This window comes from Mus musculus, chromosome 5, assembly GCF_000001635.26.
Source record: "Mus musculus strain C57BL/6J chromosome 5, GRCm38.p6 C57BL/6J".
Lineage (NCBI taxonomy): Eukaryota > Metazoa > Chordata > Mammalia > Rodentia > Muridae > Mus > Mus musculus.
Genome location: NC_000071.6, coordinates 74,483,253 through 74,502,609, shown reverse-complemented (window position 1 = coordinate 74,502,609; position 19,357 = coordinate 74,483,253). Strand labels below are relative to the sequence as shown.

At 41.4% G+C, this 19,357-nt stretch overlaps 1 protein-coding gene across 3 annotated transcripts in view; it reads left to right on the top strand.

Annotated features, from left to right (window-relative positions):
* Positions 1-19,357, top strand: part of Scfd2 (Sec1 family domain containing 2) — a 326,927-nt gene that overhangs the window by 29,133 nt on the left and 278,437 nt on the right. The gene's annotated exons all lie outside the window — the stretch shown is intronic.

Sequence of the window (19,357 nt, the reverse complement as noted above, 5' to 3'; positions counted from 1 at the left end):
TCTTCCTTTTTTCTAGAGCTTTTAGATGTGTTGTCAAGCTGTTAGTGTGTGCTCTCTCCAGTTTTTTCTTGGTGGCACTCAGAGCTATGAGTTTTCCTCTTAGAAATGCTTTCATTGTGTCCCATAGGTTTGGGTATGTTGTGGCTTCATTTTCATTAAACTCTAAAAAGTCTTTAATTTCTTTATTCCTTCCTTGACCAAGGTATCATTGAGAAGAGTGTTGTTCAGTTTCCACGTGAATGTTGGCTTTCCATTATTTATGTTGTTATTGAAGATCAGTCTTAGTCCATGGTGGCCTGATAGGATGTATGGGACAATTTCAATATTTTTTTTATCTGTTGAGGCCTGTTTTGTGACCAATTATATGGTCGATTCTGGAGAAGGTCCCGTGAGGTGCTGAGAAGGTATATCCTGGTTTTTTTTTTAGGATAAAATGTTCTGTAGATATCTGCTAGATCCATTTGTTTCATAACTTCTGTTAGTTTCACTGTGTCCCTGTTTAGTTTCTGTTCCCACGATCTGTCCGTTGATGAAAGTGGTGTGTTGAAGTCTCCCACTATTATTGTGTGAGGTGCAATGTGTGCTTTGAGCTTTACTAAAGTGTCTTTAATGAATGTGGCTGCCCTTGCATTTGGAGCATAGATATTCAGAATTGAGAGTTCCTCTTGGAGGATTTTACCTGTGATGTGTATGAAGTGACCCTCCTTGTCTTTTTTGATAACTTTGGGTTGGAAGTCGATTTTATTCGATATTAGAATGGCTACTCCAGCTTGTTTCTTCAGACCATTTGCTTGAAAATTATTTTCCAGCCTTTTACTCTGAGGTAGTGTCTGTCTTTTTCCCTGAGGTGGGTTTCCTGTAAGCAGCAGAATGTTGGGTCCTGTTTGTGTAGCCAGTCTGTTAGTCTATGTCTTTTTATTGGGGAATTGAGTCCATTGATATTTAGAGATATTAAGGAAAAGTAATTGTTGCTTCCTTTTATTTTTGTTGTTAGAGTTGGCATTCTGTTCTTGTGGCTGTCTTCTTTTTGGTTTGTTGAGGGGTTACTTTCTTGATTTTTCTAGGGTGTGATTTCTGTCCTTTTATTGTTTTTTTTTCTGTTATTATCCTTTAAAGGGCTGGATTTGTGGAAAGATAATGTGTGAAGTTGGTTTTGTCATGGAATACTTTGGTTTTTCCATCTCTGTTAATTGAGAGTTTGGCCGGGTATAGTAGCCTGGGCTGGCATTTGTGTTCTCTTAGTGTCTGTAGAACATCTGTCCAGGCTCTTCTGGCTTTCATAGTCTCTGTTGAAAAGTCTGGTGTAATTCTGATGGGCCTGCCTTTATATGTTACTTGACCTTTCTCCCTTACTGCTTTTAATATTCTATCTTTATTTAGTGCATTTGTTGTTCTGATTACTATGTGTCGGGAGGAATTTCTTTTCTGGTCCAGTCTATTTGGAGTTCTGTATGCTTCTTGTATGATCATGGGCATCTCTTTCTTTATGTTTAGGAAGTTTTCTTCTATAATTTTGTTGAAGATATTTGCTGGCCCTTTAAGTTGAAAATCTTCATTCTCATCAACTCCTATTATCCGTAGGTTTGGTCTTCTCATTGTGTCCTGTATTTCCTGGATGTTTTGAGTTAGGATCTTTTGCATTTTGTATTTTCTTTGATTGTGGTGCCGATGTTCTCTATGGAATCTTCTGCACCTGAGATTCTCTCTTCCATCTCTTGTATTCTGTTGCTGATGCTCGCATCTATGGTTCCAGATCTCTTTCCTAGGGTTTCTATCTCCAGCGTTTCTCACTTTGGGTTTTCTTCATTGTGTCTACTTCCCTTTTTAGGCCTAGTATGGTTTTGTTCATTTCCATCACCTGTTTGGATGTGTTTTCTTGTTTTTCTTTAAGGACTTCTACATGTTTGGTTGTGTTTTCCTGTTTTTCTTTAAGGACTTGTAATTCTCTAGCAGTGTTATCCTGTATTTCTTTAAGTGATTTATTAAAGTCCTTCTTGATTTACTCTACCATCATCATGAGATATGCTTTTAAATCCGGGTCAATCTTTTCGGTTGTGTTGGGGTGCCCAGGACTAGGTGGGGTGGGAGTGCTGCGTTCTGATGATGGTGAGTGGTCTTAATTTCTGTTAGTAGGATTCTTACGTTTCCCTTTCGCCATCTGGTATTCTTTGGAGCTAGTTGTTATAGTTGTCTCTGGTTAGAGCTTGTTCCTCAGGTGATTATGTTAGCCTCTATCCGCAGACCTGGGAGACTAGCTCTATCCTTAGTTTCAGTGGTCAGAGTACTCTCTGTAGGCAAGCTCTCCTCTTGCAGGGAAGGTGCCCAGATATCTGGTGTTCGAACCTGCCTTCTGGCAGAAGTTGTGTTCCACTCACCAGAGGTCTTAAGATCCTGTGGAGGGTCCTGTGAGGACCTTGGGGGTGTCCAGAAACTCCGCGCAAAAGGAAGTCCGCTGCTGGAGTGAACCGGAAGGGACTTGTGCCCCTGATCAGGCCAGGTTATCTGCTTCCCTAGTTAATGCATTCTCAGGTCCCGAGTGATTGGATTTGAGCAGATGCTGTGTTCCACTCACCAGAGGTCTTAGGATCCCGTGGGGACTCCTGTGTGGTTCCTTGCGGGTGTCCGGAGACTCTGTGGGCAAGGCACCCTGGTGCTGGTGTGGACCGGAAGGGACTTCAGGATTGGTAGGATTAATGTAGTAAAAATTGCTATCCTGCCGAAAGCAATCTACAGATTCAGTGAAATCCCCATCAAAATTCCAACTCAATTCTTCACTGAGTAAGAAAGGGCAATTTGCAAATTACTGTGGAATAACAAAAAACCTAGGATAACAAAAACTATTCTCAACAATAAAAAAACCTCTGGGGGAATCACCATGCCTGACCTCAAGTTGTACTAGAGAGCAATTGTGATAAAAACTGCATGGTACTGGTACAGTGACAGACAGGTACATCAATGGAATAGAATTGAAGACCCAAAAATGAACCCACACACCTATGGTCACTTGATCTTTGACAAGGGAGCTAAAACCATCCAGTGGAAAAAAGACAGCATTTTCAACAAATGGTGCTAGCACAACTAGTGGTTATCATGTAGAATGTGAATTGATCCATTCTTATCTCCTTGTATAAAGCTCAAGTCTAAGTGGATCAAAGAACTCCACATAAAACCAGAGATACTGAAATATATAGAGAAGAAAGTGGGGAAAACCCTTGAAGATATGGGCACAGGTGAAAAATTCCTAAACAGAATAGCAATGGCTTGTGCTGTAAGATTAAGAATGGACAAATGGGACCTCATAAAATTGCAAAGCTTCTTTAGGGCAAAAGATACTGTCAATAAGACAAAAAGGCCACCAACAGATTGGGAAAGGATCTTTACCAATCTTAAATCAGATAGGGGACTAACATCCAATATATATATAAAGAACTCAAAAAGGTGGACTCCAGAAAATTAAATAACACCATTAAAAAATGGGGTACAGAGCTAAACAAAGAATTCTCAAGCAAGGAATACTGAAGGGCTGAGAAGTACCTGAAAAAATGTTCACCATCCTTAGTCATCAGGGAAATGCAAATCAAAACAACCCTGAGATTCCACCTCATACCAGTCAGAATGGCTAGGATCAAAAATTCACGTGACAGCAGATGCTGGCGAGGATGTGGAGAAAGAGGAACACTCCTCCATTGCTGGAGGGATTGCAAGCTGGTACAACCACTCTGGAAATCAGTCTGGTGGTTCCTCAGAAAACTGGACATACTACCAGTAGATCCAGCAATACCTCTGCTGGGCATATATCCAGAAGATGTTCCAACTGGTAAGGACACATACTCCACTATGTTCATAGCAGCCTTATAAATAATGAAAATTCTTGGGCAAATGGATGCATCTGGAGGACATCATCCTGAGTGAGGTAACCCAATCACAAAAGAAATCACTTGATATGTACTCACTGATAAGTGGATAGTAGGCCAGAAATGTAGAATACCCAAGATACAACTTCCAAAACACAAGAAAATCAAGAAGGAAGACCAACACGTGGATACTTCATTCCTTCCTAGAATAGGGAATAAATTATCCATGGAAGGAGTTGCAGAGACAAAGTTTGGAGCCAAGACGAAAGGATGGACCATCCAGAGACTACCCCACCCGGGGATCCATCCCATAATCAGGCACCAAACCCAGACACTATTGCATACGCCAGCAAGATTTTGCTGAAAGGACCCTGATAAGCTGTCTTCTGTGAGGCTTTGCCAGTGCCTGGCAAATACAGAAATGGATGCTCACAATCATCTATAGGATGGAACACAGGGCCCCCAATGGAGGAGCTAGAGGAAGTACCCAAGGAGCTGAAGGGGTCTGCAACCCTATAGGTGGAACAACAATATGAACTAACCAGTACCCTCAGAGCTTGTGTCTCTAGCTGCATTTGTAGCAGAAGATGGCCTACTCGGCCATCGTTGGGAAGAGAAGCCCCTTGGTCTTGCAAACTTTATATGCCCCAATACAGGGGAATGCCAGGGCCAAGAAGTGGGACTGAGTGGGTAGGGGAGCAGGGCGGGGGTTGGGGGGGAGATGGGACTTTCGGGATAGCATTTGAAATGTAAATGAAGAAAATATCAAATAAATTTTAAAAAATTATTATGAGAGTAATTTAAACCATTAACAGTGCTTACTGTGATCATCAAGAATCAGGTACTGTGCATAATTGCATGCACTATACTTTCCTGTAACTGACAGTACTGTATCTTCTAGCATCACCACAACTGTGTGAATGATGCTTTGTACAAAAACGTCACTTTATACGAACACTATCCTGAAGGTGGTTCATGGTTGCCTGAAATGTTACTGTCTCTGTGCCTTGTGTCTCTCTCTGATTTGTTTCCAGCCTCCGACTAAGACTGTTTTCTTATTTTGATGCTGAGGGTTAACCTAATGCAAGGTGCATGCCAGGATTTGACCACTGAGCTATGCCCCAGCTCTGGACTGGTGCATTCACGCATGTGTGTGCTGTTTGGTTGGGTTTTTTGTTTATTTGCTTTTAACAAGCATTCATCCTCCAAATGCGTTTTATTGTGTGTGTCACTTTGAAAGAAAAAAAAAAAAAAAACCAACCAAACAAAAACAAGCCCAGCATTCCCTGCCACAGTTTTATTTTACGATGCATTGTCACAATTTATTCAAAAGCAACTCTACAAGGTCTGAATTAGTCTTTTGTTTATTTACTTTATAGAAGTCAAGGGCAAAAAAAAGATTCTCTGAGCTCAGCTACAGCTATAGAAAGCAGAAGTTATGAATAATTTATGGATTTTCTTCTGAAAATTAAAGAATAAAAGTGCCTAGTGTTAAGTATCAAAATGATTGAAAATAGCAAAGCTATTATAAGCTGTTTTGTGATGGAGAATTATATTTAACATATATACTTTCCAGAATTTTGTCTGAATTACACATTAAGCAGAGAGGCCCCGCAGGTAGATGCTCTTGTGTGTAATTGCTGGGATACTGTTTCTTTGACGTTGGACTGCACATTCATACTCCTACACCTCTTCCACATTGAAGAATTGGAATGTCTCTGTGTTGTGAGAAGACTGAACTCCAGGTCTTTGTAGCTTTGGGATTCATAGTTTAAATGGAAGCCATGGCTCCTTTAAAGGGAGTCAGGAGCCCTCTGAAGATAGCTACAGTGGAGGAATGGAAAGACTTACCACATATGAATGACAAGTGACTGTTGGTCCTCATGGGCTGTGTTCACAGCCAAGAAAGAAGTAGCTATCAGCTCTGAAAAGGTTCCTCTTGGGAAGTTACCCAGCTACAGCTGTATTGAGGCCGTCTAAATCTCATGTTGTAGAGACCAGGGTTATTCACAGACTGTCGGGTCATCCTACAGCCGCGTTTCCAGGGCCTCCTGCTAACACCTGTGCTGTTCCTGCTAGTGGACCGTTTCCTGTATTTGATAATAATAGAGTTAATTTATAAAAATGTGTGTGAGAGAGATACGTTGTAGGTGCCTTCAGAGGCCAAAGGATCATGCCAGATCCTCTGGAGCTGGAGGTACTGGTGATTTCTGTATGAGCAACAAATGCTCTTAACCAGAGTGCCATCTCTCCAGCCCTGATGTAAATGTGATGTATGTGTATATGATGTATATGTATGTATATATAGTGTGTGTATGTATGTATATATACATATGTATACAAACATACACACGCATATATATATATATACACACGCACACACAGATATATATATATACAAATGTATATATATATATACATTTATATTTAATTTTTTTGAAAGTACAAAGGAGAGTGGACAGATTTCCTTAGGATGATCCTTTCAAGTACTGAGCCCTGTATGAGAGGTTCTGTCTGTTGCTATGAGTATGAGTGGGTTTTTGTTTTACTTTGGTTGTTCAGTTTTCTGTCTGTTCAGTGTTTTGTTTTTTGTTTTTTGTTTTTTTTGTTTTTTTTTGATCAAATCTTTCTGACTTGCAAGGGTCTGCTTTCATTATTTTGTTTTTTGTATTTTTGAGACAAGGTCTCTCTATGTAGCCCTGGCTGTCCTGGAACTTGCTACACAGATCAAGCTGGCCTTGAACTCAGACTCACAGAGATCCTCCTGCTTCTGCCTCCGGAAGGCTGGGATTAAAGGTGTGTGCCACCATGCCTGGCTTGATCAAGGTCTTTTTGATTTAGCATCATGATAGTTTTTTTCTTGTGAAAAGTAGATGGGATGATTTCTAAGGAATGGTCTAAAACTCCAAGACCCAAGAGAAGTGTTTGGTACATAGTAGGCACGCAGAATGCATAGTAGGCACTCAAAAAATGTGTTGGCTAATATGAATAAATGTGAATAAAGCCCCAAATAAGAACATCCTATAGGAAGAAATGAAAACTCATTCTAGTATAAGACAATGTGTGTACTTACAGACCAGGAAGCACATTTATTCTGGTCTGCAGTTAGTGCTAAGTTTGAGTCCAATATCTTGTAAGCTCTCAGTGGTTCTCCTCTCTGCTTTGGGAAAACACTTAACTTTGGGGTTTGAGAAAAATCTGTAGATCTGCTGTTCTTCTTCTTTGAGCCCTCTCTTCATCCTCGCCCCTACCTTCCTTCCCACACGGTCATTCTTTGGATCGCAGCTGTACTTAATGTCTTTCAGATTCCTTGGACTTTTCCACCTGTTGGCCTTCGAATAATCTGCTTCTTCCTTTGTGCTCTTTAATAATTGTTTCTAGCAAATACTACCCTCTGAATTTTATCTTAGTTCAGACTGGATAATTTGTTGGTTTCTATTGGGACAGAGTCTCATTATGTAGACCAGGTGGGCCTGGAATTCTCAGCAATCTTCCTGCCTCTGCCTCCAGAGTTAAAGGCAGATGGCTTCCTCATATTGGATGACTTCTTTTTTTTTTTTTTTCTTTTTTGTTTTGTTTTTTTTTGTTTCTTTAGACAGGGTTTCTCTCTGTAGCCCTGGCTGTCCTGGAACTCACTTTGTAGACCAGGCTGGCCTTGAACTCAGAAATCCGTCTGCCTCTGCCTCCCGAGTGCTGGGATTAAAGGGATGTGCCACCACACTCAGCTAGACTGGATGATTTCATAATTGATAGTTTATTATCTTTTTTTTTCCTCTGACCAGATGCTTGTGAGAGAAACTGTACATCCAGCCTCTTCACTTTTCTATGCTATCAAACCCTGCTGCAGAGCCCAGAAGGTCCAGGATGGTGACATCAGTTAAAGCTAGAGTATTTCTGTTCTTAATGTCCCATTGCTACCTTTATCCCCAAATTTACTAAGACAATTTCCTGCTAGTGGCAAGCATTATAAACGTAAAATAGGAAGAGATATTTAAACAGGGTCACATTTGCTAGGGTGTCCATGGGGAACACCATTTATTTGAACCTAGAATATTATAACGTAGGTTCTTTTTTTTTTTTTTTTACAGCAGTATGCATTGACTTGTAATTCTTTTTTTTTTTTTTATTTATTATGTATTTTCCTCAATGACATTTCCAATGCTATCCCAAAAGTCCCCCATACCCTCCCCTCCACTTCCCTACCCACCCATTCTCATTTTTTTGGCCCTGGCGTTCCCCTATACTGGGGCATATAAAGTTTGTGTGTCCAATGGGCCTCTCTTTCCAGTGATGGCCGACTAGGCCATCTTTTGATACATATGCAGCTAGAGTCAAGAGCTCCGGGGTACTGGTTAGTTCATAATGTTGTTGCACCTACAGGGTTGCAGATCTCTTTAGCTCCTTGGATACTTTCTCTAGCTCCTCCATTGGAGGCCCTGTGATCCATCCAATAGCTGACTGTGAGCATCCACTTATGTGTTTGCTAGGCCCCTGCCTAGTCTCACAAGAGACAGCTATATCTGGGTCCTTTCAGCAAAATCTTGCTAGTGTATGCAGTGGTGTCAGCGTTTGGAAGCTGATTATGGGGTGGATCCCTAGATAAGGCAGTCTCTAGATGGTCCATCCTTTTGTCGCAGCTCCAAACTTTGTCTCTGTAACTCCTTCCATGGGTGTTTTGTTCCCAATTCTAAGAAGGGGCACAGTGTCCACACTTTGGTCTTCATTCTTCTAGAGTTTCATGCATTTGGCAAATTGTATCTTATATCTTGGGTATACTAAGTTTTGGGCTAGTATCCACTTATCAGTGAGTACATGTTGTGTGAGTTCCTTTGTGATTGGGTTACCTCGCTCAGGATGATGCCCTCCAGGTCCATCCATTTGCCTAGGAATTTCATAAATTCATTCTTTTTAATAGCTGAGTAGTACTCCATTGTATAACGTAGGTTCTTAATAAATAGTGAAGGAGGCCTAGTGATGGTGTCCTAGCTGTTCCTAGCTACTCATGAGGCTGAGTTAAGGGGACGGCAAATTTCAAGACCTGCCTGGGCTACTAAATGAATTCAGGACAGCTAAATGAATTCCTGGGCAGCTTAGTGAGACCCTGTCTCAAAATAAAAAGTCATTAGAGGGACATTGATATCTCAGCGACAGAGGGCATCATCCAACCCAGTCCTCAGCTCCATTCAGTACTGCACAGGTACTAGTTCAGCAATGAACATGTGAGCACAGCAGTCTAAGTGGCTTCATTGGCTACATCCATACTTCCTTCCTTTTCTGAAAGGCTTTCTCATGGGCCTGTTGCCCAAGCTACTCCAGCTCAATCTACTCTAATCCCATTGTTTAGCTGCTTCCTCTCTGCCTGACCTTGTCCACACTTAGAAAGCGTTTGCTCTCCTAGAGCTGCTGTCTGTGTCACCTGGAGGAACATGCTCCATTCTGGCTTCTCTGGTAGATCTAGCTCTAGAGGCTGGAGTCACTGGATGAATGTTCAGCTGCAAGAAATGCTGTATTTTGAGAGAACGATGAAGGACAGACTGTTTTCCAAGTTTTTATCTGATTCAGTCTCCCGTTCTGTAATTCTTTCACTTTTTTGGAGATGAAGGTTAATGGATATGTTTCTCATAGCTGAGTTGTTGAAAACAGCAGTCAAGAGGAAAGTTGACTCCAGAAGTCTCACTGGTTTACTTAGCTCATCAAGCTCACACTGATGGAAATCGTTAGTCCTCCAGTAACACACTATGACTCAGCTTGCTTTGTTGAAGACAAGTTAAAACCTTTGCTGGGTTTATCACTGTTGTTGTTGTTATTGTGTTTCTGTTGGAATACCAAGACTGGTGATACAGATCCTGTGAGTAATCTTAGCATTCCTGCATATCATGAAGTACTATTGCCCTGGGTTTACTCACACGATGACAGTGTGCATTCATACATAGGTCAACATCCTCCTCCTCCTAATTACATGCCTTCCACTTGGTTGAGTAGTACTGTGAGTCAGCACTCAAGCACCTTTAAAAAATTAACGCTGCTGTATTTGCATTTTATTTGGTGGTGAATATTTCCTGTTTATTTCTAGTAGACTGAATCTGACATTTCATACTTGCCAAACCAAGGCAACTTCTAAAATTCCATTAAGAGCTGAGTAATTATGGTAAATAAAGATCCAGGAGTGAGTGGAAAGGGCCATGTCTTCCTGTACAAGTCTCTGGAAAGACTTTAAGACAGGATCTGTGGCAGGTTCCAGTTGTTAGCTTGTAGTCTTAAAATGTGGCCATTTGTCAAAATAGTTTTAGTCTTAGGGATACAAGATAGCTAATTAAGAAAAAGAACAGGGGGCTGGTGAGATGGCTCAGTGGTTAAGAGCACTGACTGCTTTCTTCTAGAGGCCCTATGTTTAATTCTCAGTAACCACATGGTGGCTCACAACCATCTGTAATGGGATCTGATGTCCTCTTTGGAGTGCCTGAACACAGCTACAATAAATACAATAAACAAATCTTTAAAGAAGAAGAAGAAGAAGAAGAAGAAGAAGAGGAGGAGGGGGGGGGAGAAGAAGGAAAGAAAGAAAGAACGAACGAATGAACAAATGAACAAGGCCCGGAGAGATGGCTCAGCTGTTAAGAGCACTGACTAATCTTCCAGAGGTTCTAGTTCAATTCCCAGAAAATGTGTTGTTTTCATCTTACCTGTACGAGTGTTTTGCTTGCTTGAGTGTTGTGTCTCTGCACTGCCTGCATTCCTGGAGCCTGTGGAGCAAGTGCTCTTAACAGTTACCCCCAAGCCATGGTGGCTCACACTCATCTGTAATGGGATTCTATGCCCTTTCCTGGTGTGTCTGAAGACAGTGACAGTGTACTCACATTCATAAAATGAATACATAAATCTTTAAAAGAGAAGAAGAAAAAGAACAGGCATTTGTGTGTATTTGACATTTTATAGAGTTACTAACGGTTTATAAGCTCATTAAATTTCATAGCAACAGAAGTTTTCATAAGACAAACATACTACTATTTTATCATACACTTCAAAGAATGAATTGTAACAAAATTGTCTTCCAGTAACTGCAATAAGTTAAAACTTATGTCTAAAAAAGAGGAGATGGCAGAAAAGTGTTTAATTTATAGTCTACAACTTTCTGGATGTGTTCTGGTTAATTGTTTCTGCTATTGTCACTAGGTTTATGAAAGGAAAAATAGTTTTAATAAAAGAAACAGCAGTGTGGAATATTCAGGCATCAGTGGCTGCACTTGGGGAAGTAAATCAAACCTGCACCTGTGAACCTGGAGGAGCAGACATGGTGGGGAGTCATTCTGTCCTCGGGTGCCTGCGTTCTGGGGCCCCTGTCGTGACAAGCCTCATGTGCGCAGCTTACAGGGACATGGACTTAAATGACAGTCAGTGTGTTGACCATGTAACTTGGGCAAACTAGTCTCTCCCCATTTTACGCTCAAGGACAATTTTATCATACTTTAAAGGAAGAGCTCCCCAAATAGACAACTGTTATTCTCAGCAGCTGCTTGGAGGAGGAAGATGGAGAGAGACAGCTGTGTCATTTGAGTTTGGGGCATGTGGGGAGGAGATCTTTAAGGAAAGAGTAAGAAAGCCCAAAGTACCTTGCACCCCCAAAGTGTCCTTAGGCTCTGGGCAGCATCCAGAAGAAAGAGACAGAAAAAAAGAAATAAAGAAAAGTTATGCCTCTTGAGTCAGGTCAGAAAGGCAGGCAGAATCTTAGGAAGCCTTGGAGGAACTCCAAACTAATACCTTAAGGAGTATCCTTCTGCATTCATGAAATGGGTTATAATACCCTAGAGAATTGTTATTCATGAGATAAGTTAGTCATATTGTCTGTGACAAAGTTCCCAATAAGTGAAAATAACGTTACATGGCTTAGAAATACAACATCCCAGGATGATCAAGCGAATTATTCGAAGTCTCAGATAACACATTGGCACTTGAGATTTTAGAATTGTGTTCTAATGCTCCTTAAACTACTACTATTATAGAAAAACAAAATTTGGTATATACAGGGTTGTGGATCTGGCTCAGTAGACAGCCCTGCTTTGCCTATATAAGTCAGAGGTTCTAATCCTCATTACTTAAAAAAAAATTACTAAAAACAGGATATGAAGTAAGTGGATTAACTTTGTTAGCTTTGGAATTAGAAAATAATCAAAGGGTACTTTTCCTATCTCTTTGAAGGATGTAGTAAACATAAGGTTCGAGCAGGATTAGAAATGATCTGTCTAGGCAACATAGACACTTTGTCTTTTTATTTTTTTAAAAAGATTACATCTATATTATATAATAAGTATATACGTACATTTGGAACCCTTGAAAATTCAGAAAGAACATAACAAAACCTCCTTGTCTGTATGTTCCTGTGTGAGTGCATGTACCCAGGGCATTGAAGTTTGTCCTTACCTTCCACCTTGTTTGAGCCACATTTTCTTGTCACTGTGTATACCGGGCTAGCTGCCCCAGGATCTCCTGGGGATTCTCTTGTCTCTGCTTCCCACCTTGCCATAAGAACACTGGGATTATAGATATACATTCCCTGTCTTTTTATAGGTTTACACTTTTGTGGCAGCAGCTTACCCCTGTTGTTTTTTTAGGTGGGGCGGGGGGGGGGGGAGGGTTACACAATGAAATTGAAGTGGAAAATAATTAGCATTGTGTAACAACATGACTGCCAGAGACTAATAATGACTGCAAAGGGAACAGGATGGTATGATTTCAAACAAAACAAAACAAAAGAACATGTATCCCGAGTCTATTATCTTCTTCACATGCTTATATAGCAATAGGAAGAAGAAGCAAGGGTGAGAAGAGAGGAGCGGAGCAGAATTAAGTTGTCCTTCAAGTGAGAGATTTATTAGCCAGCATCCAGGCAGCACAGCACAGTGATGGCAGTCTGTGGGTAGGGGGTAGGGCCTGGTTTATGTGTGACCCATAGTGAAAGTGGTCAGGCTGTCTGTTAGGTGGTGGTGGGGCATTTGGATGTGTTCTTGTTTGCTCCCAGCCCCCCTTGCTTAGGGCTTGGTCACCAGGAGGGCCTGTACCTTGCAAATTCTTAGGTCTACTTGAGTCTTAATTCGTGTATTCCATCCTGTATAAGGCCCATGTGTCAATTTAAAGGGAGAATAGTGGATAGTAAGGAAATCAAGGATTTGAAAAGAATACAGCATAAACTATTGAAAATAATCCACATTCTGCCTAGCAGACTCTTTGATAGTTTGCTCACTGAATTTAGAAGCTTGTTACCTGACCATGCTCCCCAGTACCACCAGTTACAGACAGTTGTGAGCTGTCATATAGGTGCTGGGAACTGAACTTTGGTCCTCTGAGAGAGCAACATGTACTCTTAACTGGTGAGCCATATCTTCAGCTCCTTAGGAATCTTATGTAGTAATGAAAAAGAAAGCTGTTTCAGGCCAGACTTATTAAAAAGATGTTGATCAGCTATTCTTGAACTTAAGAGAAAAGATGGAGCAAGATGAAGTAGGTTTAAAATAGCACACGAACGGCTTAGATGAGGTGTAAATATGACCTACTAGTAGTATGCTTCACTTGAAGTTGTAGTAGCAGAGCTTAAAGAGGCATTCTTTTTTTAAATTTTTTTTTAGATATTTTCTTTATTTACATTTCAAATGTTATTCCCTTTCCTGGTTTCCCCTCTGAAGATCCCCTATCCCTTCCCCCTTCCCCCTTCCCCCTGCTTACCAACTGACCCACACCTGCTTCCTGGCCCTCCTGGGGCATAGAGCCTTCACAGGACCAAGGGCCTCTCCTCCCATTGATGACCTAGTCGACTAGGCCATCCTCTGCTGCATATGCAGCTAGAGCCAGGAGTCCCACCATGTGATTTCTTTGCTTGGTGGTTTAGTCCCTGGGAGCTCTGGGGATACTGTTTAGTTCATATTGTTGTTCTTCGTATGGGACTTCAACTCCTTGAGTCCTTTCTCCAGCTCCTTCACTGGGGACCCTGTACTCAGTCCAATGATAGGCTGCAAGGATCCACCTCTGTATTTGTCAGGCACTGATGGAGCCTCTCCGGGGACAGCTATAACAGGCTTCTGTCAGTAAGTACTTGTTGGCATCCACAAAAGTGTCTGCATTTGGTGATTGTATATGGGATGGATCACCAGGTGAGGCAGTCTCTGGATGGTCATTCCACACTTTGCTTCTGTAACTCCTTACATGGGTATTTTGTTACCCCTTCTAAGAAGGATCAAAGTATCCACACTTTGGTCTTCCTTCTTGAATTTCACGTGGTTTGCGAATTGTTTCTTGGGTATTCCGAACTTCTGGGCTAATATCCACATATCAGTGAGTACATATTGTGTGAGTTCCTTTGTGATTGGGTTACCTCACTCAGAATGATATCCTCCAGATCCATCCCTTTGCCTAAGAATTTCATAAATTGATTGTTTTTAATAGCTGAGTAGTACTCCATTGTGTAAATGTACCACATTTTTTGTATCCATTCCTCTGTTGAGGGACATCTGGGTTCTTTCCCAGCTTCTGGCTATTATAAAGAAGGCTGCTATGAACATAGTGGAACATGTGTCCTTATTACATGTTGGAGCGTCTTCTGGGTATATGCCCAGGAGTGGTATTGCTGGATCCTCTGGTAGTACTATGTCCAATTTTATGAGGAACCACCAAACTGATTTCCAGAGTGGTTGTACCAGCTTGCAGTCCCACCAACAATGGAGGAGTGTTCTTCCTTCTCTGCATCCTTGCCAGCATCTGTTAGACTGCAGAGAACCAAATAATCCTATTAAAAAATGGGGTACAGAGCTAAACAAAGATTTCTCAACTGAGGAATGCTGAATGGCTCAGAAGCACCTAAAAAAATGTTCAACATCCTTAATCATGAGGGAAATGCAAATCAAAACAACCCTGAGATTCCACCTCACACCAGTCAGAATGGCTAAGATCAAAGGGACATTTCTATGGGAGTGTGACAGTGGAGGTTTGGATCATGAGGTTCCAGAAGCCAACAGGGAGTGCATTTGTGGAGATCATTAGTGTTACTTTTTGGCAAGTAAGCTGGCTACATTCTGCTTTTGTCCGGAAAATCTGAGTGAGGTTGAGTTAAAAACTAATGAACATATTTGTTTTTGGAAGGACCTTTTAAGACAAGCCTACATCCAGGTTGTGGCATAATGAAAGGAACCTTGAGTGAGTTTACAGTTCCTAACAAAGCGAATGCAGAGAAAGTGGCTGTAAATGATAGAGACTACTGCCGGTGTCCAACGTCCATTGCACAAGGAAACTTAGCCAATAAGGTTTGAGAGCTGCACTAACCCATGCTTCTAAAGAGGGAACTTAGAGAGCTGTTTGCTACCTATGCCCATTTAGCTAGATAGCAGTAGAGAGCCTACCTCTGGGCCCTTGTTCCCCTGGCTCCTAGTCTTCACCAGACTTATAGTATCAGACATGTATTTCCTCCTGTGGAGCGGGCCTTAGATCCACTCAGAAAGCAGTTGGCCACTCCCGTAGCATCCTTGTGAATGTTGCACCCATGTTCTTCAGGTCACACTGATCATTCCTGTAGCTCCAGGGGTCACAGCTGGGTAAGACTTTTGCTTATTCTCTGCCCCCGGCCTCCTGCAGTATGTAGAGCACCTTCTAATACTACAGAAGCTAGCTAACAAGGAAGAAGGACATTTTCTGATTAATAACAACTTGATTTCTTCACATTTCCAAATAAGCTTCTAAGGCACATAGAGTCTACTGCTGTAGTAGAAGTGTATGTGTGGGATGGATGGCTATCAGATACATCGTTACTTGGCAGCAGAATTTGGTAGTGTCATTTAATGGTGGTGGCTTTTAGGCATACAAGCAAGGCATATAGGGTCATAGAGATTTTCACCAAAATTCTAGAAAGCAGCTGAGGCCAGTCAGTGTGTAATAGGATTGGATTCCCTGTAAGGTGGTCCTAAGAGGTCATTACATCAAACTGGCCAGGAACCCTATACTATTATGGAGACCCCAGGATGTTGGAGGTGCCAGGACCATGAGCCATACACTGAGGAAGCAGAAGGGAGCCAGCCCAAGGGAGGAGCCCATGTGTTGCAGGCTGTGTTATAGACAGCAAAATTAGAGGGGTGGGTCTGCTCAAGTCCATTGGGGTCCAGATGATGCAACTACAAGTCCTGATACTAGATATGGAGCTGCATGCAGGGCTTGCTATTTGTTCTGCTGGTTTTTGTTTTTACTTAGGTTTAATATTCCTTGCTATGCCTGTATTCTTTGAAATATACTCTTTGGAATGTGCCATTATATAATAGAAATATTTAACTCGCTTTTTGACTTTACAGAATCTTATGATGCCTTGAGTCTCAGAAGAGACTTTGGACTTTGGGCATTGGAACAATATTAGAACTGTTAACATTTGGAAGACTGTTTACAGATGAACTAAATGTATTGTTCATTATAAAATGTTCATGAGTATGTGAGGACAGAGGTAGGTGCTAAGGTTTAAATATATTTGGGGATTGAGTTGATGAGGAGTAGATTTCTGTGGTTAATCTTGATTCTCAACTTGGTGAAATTTGGAACCACACACACACACACACACACACACACACACACACACACACACATATGTGTGTGTGTGTGTTGGTATTTCAGACAAGGCTAACTTAGGAGAGAAGATCCATCTGAATGTACATAGCAGCTTCCTATAGGCCAGATCCCAGATTATTTAAAAAAAAATACAGTGAACTGTATCTGAGTATTCAAGTCTCTGTCTCCCTACTGAAGACATGATCAAACCAGCTATTTATGTTCCCATTACCATGTCTCCCCTGAAATGATAGACTGTATTCCCCTAATTTCTAATCCAAAATAAATCCTTTCTCAAGGTACTTCATGTCACACATTTGGTCACAGCAGTAAAAAGCAGTTACTAATATAGTATGGTTTGATTGTCCTCAGCCAAATTAATTCACGGATATTTGCTTGGGAAACTTAAGGTGTCCGCCTTTGATAGCATCATAGTGTAAGAAGTTTTTTTCAGAGTGCCTGGAGAGATGGCTTAGCACTGAAGAGCACTGGTTGCTCTTTCAGAGGCCCCAGACTCAATCTCCAGCATCTACATGGTAGCTAGCAATGGTTTGCAATTTCATTCCCAGAGGGGATCCAATGTCCTTTTCTCATTTCTGCAGACGCTGCATACACATGTTGCATAGACATACATGTAGGCGAAACATCTGTACACATAAAAATAACATGATTTAAAAAGAGAAACATTTTAAGGGCTGGCAAGATGGCTCAGCAGTTAAAGGTGTTTGCTACATGGTCTGATGCCCTAAGTTATATCCCCCACATCAGATGAAAAAAGTTGTCTTCTAACAACTTCAAGCATATGCCTGCATCTACACACATATCACATGCACACAACACACATACACAGAATAATCATGGGATAAAATAAAAAACTGCTTAGAACAAGAAGCACACATTCTGAAATCAGACAGAACTGTTTGTATCAACAAAACAGTTTTTAAGGGAACATGACCTATGTGTCAGTGTTAGGAATCTCGGAAAAAATCTATATTTCTTCTAAGGTATTTTAGTACACAAGAACTAAAGAGTAAAAATCTGGAGTGGGTGTTTGTGCACAACTAGGAATTTATGAATGAAAACATTTGATAATTAAGTGGATTTATCCTGTCTATTAAGCCCCACTGTAAACCTTCCAATCACAGTAGTAATGGCAGCAGCAACAACACAGCTTAATCTAGGAAGTCAGAAAAGAGCTGTGTGGACATATTCCTGTATTGAGTCTGTGAAGTCAATCGTGTTGCTTTCCTCATAGGGAGATCGATGAGGGAAGCAGAGAATTAATGATATGCACCAACTCATCCTACTTGTGGTTTAGTGAGAGACCTACCACAGACTTGGCACCATTTTCAGGGAATGAGGAATTTTGCAGTGAGTCAGACAAAGTCCCTTTTTTTTATAGAAGTACTTCATCTTTCATGAGCAAGTTATGGGACGATTAAACATGGGAACACATGCTAGGTCTAGCAGCAGTATAAAGATCAGGTAGGTCACTATGGCCCAGTAGGAGCGAGAGTGGGTTAGCATAAGGACTGGATGGCTTCCTCCTCGTTTCATCTGTCCGAGAAGCTTCTGTTTTAGAAGAGACCAGTGGGGGAGCCACGTTTTTAGGAAGAAAGTTCTTGGAAAAGAAGAGAAGGAAGTCCTATGCTTAAGAGGATGGTACCATAGTCCATATGTTTGGATTGGGTGGTAGGGATAATACTTGGAGTTTCCACACAACCTTTTTGACTCCAGAGCATGCATCTTAGTGACTTCTGTAAGCTACTGGGCAGTCTGAGCATTAGTCAGCCCACTGCGACCTTGGAGATGCACTGTATTAGTGAGATGTATATTCTCATGGAAAGGAAGAGGGTAGTGATGCTCTACTCTGGAGCTCCTGAGTTGAGACTGAGACCTGGGATGAGGGGAGAGTAATTTTGACGGAAAAAGATAGGGTGTGATTGTGGACCGTAAGTTTGGGAAGCTGGCCGTGTAAATTAGCTGCTCAGCGTTCTTCAGTGATTCCCAATTGCATTCCACTCTTTAGAGAAATTGGGTGTTTTCTTGAAAACCTCAAAGCAAATAGATGTACTTTTGAATTATGGTGAAGACTGTCTTTGGCTTACCCTTTGGAAGGAGCAAAACAGTCTTAGGTCCCTTGCATATCTGCTTTGAATGTTCTAAAATGCTCCTTCCTCCTGTTTGTAGCTATGCCATGATAACCATTCCCCCTCCTGGGCAGAGGCATAATGTCTTCCTTTGGCCGCATTTAGAGCTTTAGTGGCTTTGTACTAGCTTGTTGTTTGCAGAAGAAGCCATTCTCTCAGTCACTCTCCTCCCAGATAGGATTCTATTAGCATAGAGTCTATTCCCTTGTCAGTGAAACTCATGTTACATGTTTTGTAATGTCTTTGCTTATGTGTTATAAATATGTAAGCTTCCAGATTTTAAGTCACTGAGAGTTTCTTTTATCTGTCATCCATATATATGCCATCCATATATAGGGCATGACATGTAATTTATATGCTCACATAATAAACCTGAGGATGATAGATGTGGGTTCTGTTAGGATCCTTTAGAGGAGCACCAAGACTAAGTATATGATTAGAAAAAGACTTCTACAGTTGTAGACTTGGAGTTCTACAATAACTGTGGGCAGCTAGAAGCTAGAGGGAGCTGCTCCCTCCATTGAAGAAGCTGGATGCCTCGGAATAAGGTGGGGAGGAGGTTAGAGGCAAGGTTTAGCTCCGGGCCTAGGCTGGAGTCTTAGAAGCTCCCTGTAAAGCTCTGAGTGAGCACTCAAAGGCTGTGTGTAGAGCCTACTGCCTGTAAGCAGCGGCAAACGCATCAGAATGCCCACACAGCGTCAAGCCCAGGCTCGAAGCCTTCCCTGCTTCTTTAATTTCTACTTCTGCCCAGCGCCCAACATATTCGACAGTGGAGTCCACAGG